The 6,262-nt window shown below is 43.2% G+C and overlaps 1 pseudogene; it reads right to left on the bottom strand.

Annotated features, from left to right (window-relative positions):
• Positions 1-661: 661 nt before the first annotated feature.
• On the bottom strand, positions 662-2,657 carry LOC149750705 (large ribosomal subunit protein eL21 pseudogene; annotated as a pseudogene).
• Positions 2,658-6,262: the final 3,605 nt, after the last annotated feature.

Raw genomic sequence — 6,262 nt, 5'->3', positions numbered from 1 at the left:
ATGTTTCAAACATTAGCAGAGATTTTGAAAGAAACTGAGCCAGGGCCTTCTTTCTCCCAGCTGGTGCATGATCACCTATCTCAGCTTTCAAAAGACTTTGAGCATTACTTCCCAACCACAAGAGAACCCCGAACTGGGAAGGAATGGACCTGCAATCCATTTGTGAATAAGCCAGGTGAATCGACTTTGTCCGTGCTAGAAGAGGATCCACTGCTTTGAGATCGCAAATGACGGTGGCCTTAAAAGTATGTTTGAGACAACTTCAAATCTCCATATGTTCAAGGCGGAATATCCTGAGACTGCCACGAAAACACTGAAAAGCCTGCTTGCATTTCCAACATCCTATCTTTGTGAAGCAGACTTTTCTGCAGTGACAGCAACCAAAACAAGATTACAGAGTAGAAGCAACACACTTCGGGTGTCACTGTCTCCCATCACCCCCACATGGGACCATCTAGTTGCAGGAAAACAAGCTCAGGGCTCCCACTCTGCATTATGGTGAGCTGTATAATTATTTCATTATATACTACAATGTAATAATAATAGAAATAAAGTGCACATTAAATGTAATGCGCTTGAATCATCCTCAAACCATCCCCACCCACCCACCCTGGTCCGTGGAAAAATTATTTTCCAGGAAACCGGTCCATGGTGCCTAAAAGGTTGGGGACCGCTGATCTAGATGAATAGGGGTCCAGAGAGGTCAAAGGATTTGCCCACAGACCTAATCAATGGCAAGACCAGAACTCAGATCTCCCGATTCCTATCTCATGGGCCTTCCCATGAACTGGTGTGAGGCTCTCTTCATCTGCTGCCATACTTATTCAACCTCACTGTGAAGAAGTTAGAACATGGTCAGTACAACCTATTTCTGGCTCTGCCCACAAACCGGGCCTCTGTTCACAGATGCTGCACTGTGACTGAGTGTCCAAAGATTTCAGACCTGGCTTGATCATGTACCATCTGTGGAGCCTTGGAAAAGTCATAACCTCTCTGAGCTTCATTTTCATCATTTGAAAAATGGAAGCCAAGACTACTTTCCTCTCAGTGTCTTTGCAGGAATCAAGTGAGATGCTGTGAAAGCTGCATGTAAGACGGTATTAGTGTTTTTTTTTCTGGGTGGGGAGGGCCGAGCTGCAAGTCTTGTGTGACCTTAGCTCTCCTAACAGGGACTGGACCCGGGCCCTTGGCAGTGAAAGTGCAGAGTCCTAACCACTGGACCACTAGGGGATTCCCTAGACACATGTTTATTAAGTAGTTATTTCTATTATTATTTGTTATACTGCTGTATAATATTTCTTAGAAGACATTATGTTTCCTTTTTTCTACTCCCTAAACTAATGGTTCACAGGAATTGTCATTTTTTAAAATCTTATTTTCTTTCATTAGGTAATACATAATCAATATAGATTTTTTAAAATTATAGAGCAAACTTCATACATAATTTCTTAACTCAGAGAGAGCCATTTAAAACCTTTTATATGTTTTTATCCCTTTTTAAACTTTGCATATATTTACGTAGATTTTCAAACTGTGCTCGCAATATACACTTATTTGCATCATTTTTAAAAATTTACTTAATATAGCATTTTAAGCATTTTTTACACCATTAAATATTCTTTAAGAATATGATTTTTTTTTTTTTTTTTTTGCGGTCCGCGGGCCTCTCACTGTTGTGGCCTCTCCCGTTGCGGAGCACAGGCTCCGGACGCGCAGGCTCAGTGGCCATGGCTCACGGGCCCAGCCGCTCCGCGGCACGTGGGATCTTCCCGGACCGGGGCACGAACCCGTGTCCCCTGCATCGGCAGGCGGACTCTCAACCACTACGCCACCAGGGAAGCCCAAGAATATGATTTTTAATGACTGCACAAATAGTCCATTATCTGGACATATCATAAATTTAATTTATTTTTTTAACAAAGTATAGCTGATTTACAATGCTGTGCCCATCTCTGCTGCACAGCAAAATGACTCAGTTATACACATGTATACTTTCTTTTTAAATATTCTTTTTTTTTTTTTTCACAGTTCAGGTCTTTTATTTTCTTTACACCCATCATGCCATGAATTCATAGGGAATGGGCTCCAACAGTTCAGGCTCCTTTCCATTGGTTCTCACAAAGTGTGCTTCTCTGGGTGGTGCAGGCTGGCGCTTCAGTTGAACCCAAGTACCTTTCTCTTTGGCTTCCTTATTTTTCTGATCGTTTTCCTTCACCCGTTTCAGGAAGCTGTCTCGGCTCTTAGAGTGCTTAATATGCTCGATACGCACGTTAATTCTCTTGGCGAGAATCTTGCCCTTAACTTGTTTGTTTACGATGATGCCAACAGCATGCTGGGTAACATTGTAGACTCTCCCAGTTTTGCCATGGTAACATTTGTGGGGCATTCCTTTTTGAACAGTGCCCATTCCCTTGATATATACAATATCACCTTTCTTGTAGATTCGCATGTATGTGGCCAAAGGAACAACTCCATGTTTTCTAAAAGGCCTAGAGAACATGTAACGGGTGCCCCTCCTCTTTCCTTTTGTGTTGGTCATTTTGGCGAATTACTGGAAGACGGCGGTTCCGGCCGAAAAGAAGCTTTTTTAAAATATTCTTTTCCATTATGGTTTATCACAGCATATTCAATATAGTTCCCTGTGCTATACAGTAGGACCTTATTGCTTATCCATTCTAAATGTAATAGTTTGCATCTACCAACCTCAAACTCCCAGTCCAAAATACCGTATGCTAACACATAAATATGGAATTTAAGGAAAAAAAATGTCATGAAGAACCTAGGGGTAAGACAGGAATAAAGACACAGACCTACTGGAGAACTGACTTGAGGATATGGGGAGGGGGAAGGGTGAGCTGTGACAGGGCGAGAGAGAGGCATGGACATATATACACTAACAAACGTAAGGTAGATAGCTAGTGGGAAGCAGCCACATGGCACAGGGATATCGGCTCGGTGCTTTGTGACCGCCTGGAGGGGTGGGATAGGGAGGGTGAGAGGGAGGGAGACACAAGAGGGAAGAGATATGGGAAAATATGTATATATATAACTGATTCACTTTGTTATAAAGCAGAAACTAACACACCATTGTAAAGCAATTATACCCCAATAAAGATGTTAAAAAAAAAAACAACTCCCAGTCCATCCTTCTCTCTCCCCACGTCCCCTTGGCAACCACAAGTCTGTTCACTATGGACATATCATAATTTACTAAATGTTTTCCAATTTAGATTGTTTCCAATTTTCTTCTATTATAAATACTACTTTGATAAACCCCTTTGTGTGTAATCTCGGTTCTAAGCTTACCATTCTTTCTGTATCTCGGTTTACTCATCTGTGAAGAACTAATAATATTAGCTACTACATGTGGCTGCGTGAGGATCGAGTGAGTGAATTCATGCAAAAGATGAAGGATTGTGCCTGGCACATAACAAGCACTCAATACCGTTAGTTACTATTATTAAGACTAACTTTAGATATTTGTGCTTAATATCTAACACAGCTAAATTGAGTACTTGGTACTAAATACATCAAATTATGCCTTCTAAAAATACTGCAAGAATATTTTTATAGCTTTGTTCAGAAATTTGCTTTTTCAAATTACCTATAATTTGCTGGATGTTTCATGATGAATAGTCATTGAAAGCATGTTTGGTTAGATTTTATTTCTGTGCCTCAGGATGTCCTTGGAGGGAAGGTGGGGGTCTTAACATATTAGAAGTCATTTCCTGGTTTTAGAGTTTAAAGGAAATCAACAAAGGCCTACTTATTTGATTGGCCAAACACTTGTTTAACAGGGTTAAAATCTAGTTAAGGTACCTTCCTGATATTCCGTGTTTGGTCTAGCAGTTGTGGGTCAGAAGTTCAGAACAAAAAGTGAAATCCTAGGATTAACTGTCATACTCTTACATCAAATATTTTTCTGTTGAATCAACCTCCCATGGTAATTTTTTCTGGATGAGGCTTGGCCACCACTACTGTCTGCCACATTCTCAGTTGGCACCAATAATGTAGTTGGGGGAAGAAAAGCAGCTTAACTGGTGGAAGATAGCTTTTCAGGACCTTCCCTGCATCTCATGAGGCCCTTGGGGATCTGCGGGGTCTGCAGATTTCGCTGGGTGGCAGCATGAAAGGCAAGAGAGCCTGGAATCACAAGGACAACACTCTGAGCCCTGGCTCCACCACTAACCAGCTGTGCGACCTCAGGCAATCACTCAAGCTTTTTGCGTCTCAGTTTCATCCTCTGTAAAAATCGATGGTAATAATAATACTAATCTCATTATTCCCACCCCTAACATTTACAGGACCCCAGCCAAGAGCTTAAATAACTCCCCCCCCCCCGCATTGTCCTTCTCTTTCTACCTCATTCCACCGAGGAGTTTTGTGCCTTGTGTCCTGCCCCCAGCCTGCAGGGCCTAAAAGCCTTCCTTACTCATCCCCACCGTAAACCAACCTGGGAGGGCACACCTGAGGAAGAGGACCCCGCAAGTCCTAGAAGCAGGCCTGGGCCACTGAGGCAGGGGATTCTGGGGTCCTTGGCACCCAGAGCTTGGTCCAGAAAGGGAGTGTGGGCTCGGGTGGTCACACCCTTCTGGCCCCGTAAGGAAGGAGCGGCAAGTGGAGGGGTCTCTATACAGTGTGGGAACTCCATTGCCTGGGTCTGAGGATTAAATGAGTCACTGCACGCACTGTGCTTAGTGCAGTGCCTGGCACTGTTGCTAGCATGTGATAAATCATGCAAGCTACTGTTACTATTGCTGTGGTGGCAGTGCTGTTGGAAGGGATCTCAAAGATGATCTCGTCCAAATCCTTCATGTTACGTACGTGGTGAGGAAACACAGATATATTACAACTAACCGTGATCAAACACATGCATAGGGCTTCCCTGGTGGCGCAGTGGTTGGGAGTCTGCCTGCTAATGCAGGGGACACGGGTTCGAGCCCTGGTCTGGGAGGATCCCACATGCCGCAGAGCAACTGGGCCCGTGAGCCACAACTACTGAGCCTGCACGTCTGGAGCCTGTGCTCCGCAACAAGAGAGGCCGCGATAGTGAGAGGCCCGCGCACTGCGATGAAGAGTGGCCCCCGCTCGCCGCAACTAGAGAAAGCCCTCACACAGAAACGAAGACCCAACACAGCAAAAATAAATTAATTAATTAAGAGTTAGGACTTCAACATATTCATTTTAAAAAAATAAATAAATAAAAATAAACACATGCATAGTGGCAAAGCCACAACCTGACCCAGGGCTCTTACCATGCAGCTGCCTTTCCTCTGCTCCACAATGCCATCTCCTCAGCAGCACCAAGACCTCAGGGTCAGCACTGACTTCAATATTCCCAGTCCACAGAGGTGACTTGTGCTCTTGCCGTCTTCTGGATAGGAGCAAGGAGTGTGTCCTTGGAGAAAGGGGACACCTTCAGTGGGAGTCAGTGCCGGGAGCCTCCTGTGAGGGTCTCATCAAGTTGAGGTGGGAACACCTCAAATATTTACTGAACAATGAGAAGCACAGCCCTTACATGGATAAAGAAGAAGGTGACATTCTGTACTCCAGAGCAGTGTAGTGAAAGCTCCAGGACTGAATATTCTAAGTCAGAAAAACGTATTCTGGTTCAGAAATCAGATGTGCAGACTGACTGAATTTCTTCTCATGAGTTAAATACGAACAAATGTAATTTGTAAATTTCCTTCCTTGTTCTCATTTTAAAACCTAGTTTGTTTCATTTTACCTGTAATCAATATATTCTTTGACTGTTTCGCAGTTGAAGATTGCTAACATGATTTATATTTTTGAAACTTTTAATTATGGAAATGCTCAAATACATACAAAAGTAAAGGGAATAATATAATATGATGAAGTTTGGGTATAATGATGCCCAGTGTACCCACTGTCTCCCCCGCCCCAATTCCAGGGAGATCACCTATGGCTAATCCTGTTTCATCTGTAAACCTGCCTTCCTTCCCCACCCTGGCAATGAAGTTTGAATCAAATCTCAGGCCTTTTATCATTTCATCCATAAACACTTTGTTTTCTATAAGATTTTGATGAATTTTAAGCTCTTTCTCCATCTGGCCGCTTTAGACTTTAGTTTGTTCAGCTGGGGAATCAACGGACCAAAGCTCAGGCCCTTCTAGAGGCCTTGCGTGATCATAGGTCCAGAAAGTTCAGAGCAAATCAGCTTGAAAATGGAGCCTCTATCATTTGGCTGCCAGGCTGGAACTGAACAAGGCAACATTTTGGATACTTTTTATTCCTTGCTGAA

This window comes from Delphinapterus leucas, chromosome 1 (assembly GCF_059928025.1).
Source record: "Delphinapterus leucas isolate spDelLeu-1000000601 "Yukka" chromosome 1, BTC_Dleu_Yukka2, whole genome shotgun sequence".
Lineage (NCBI taxonomy): Eukaryota > Metazoa > Chordata > Mammalia > Artiodactyla > Monodontidae > Delphinapterus > Delphinapterus leucas.
Note: the sequence above shows the minus strand (reverse complement) of the source record. Positions and strands in the feature narration are given on the sequence as shown.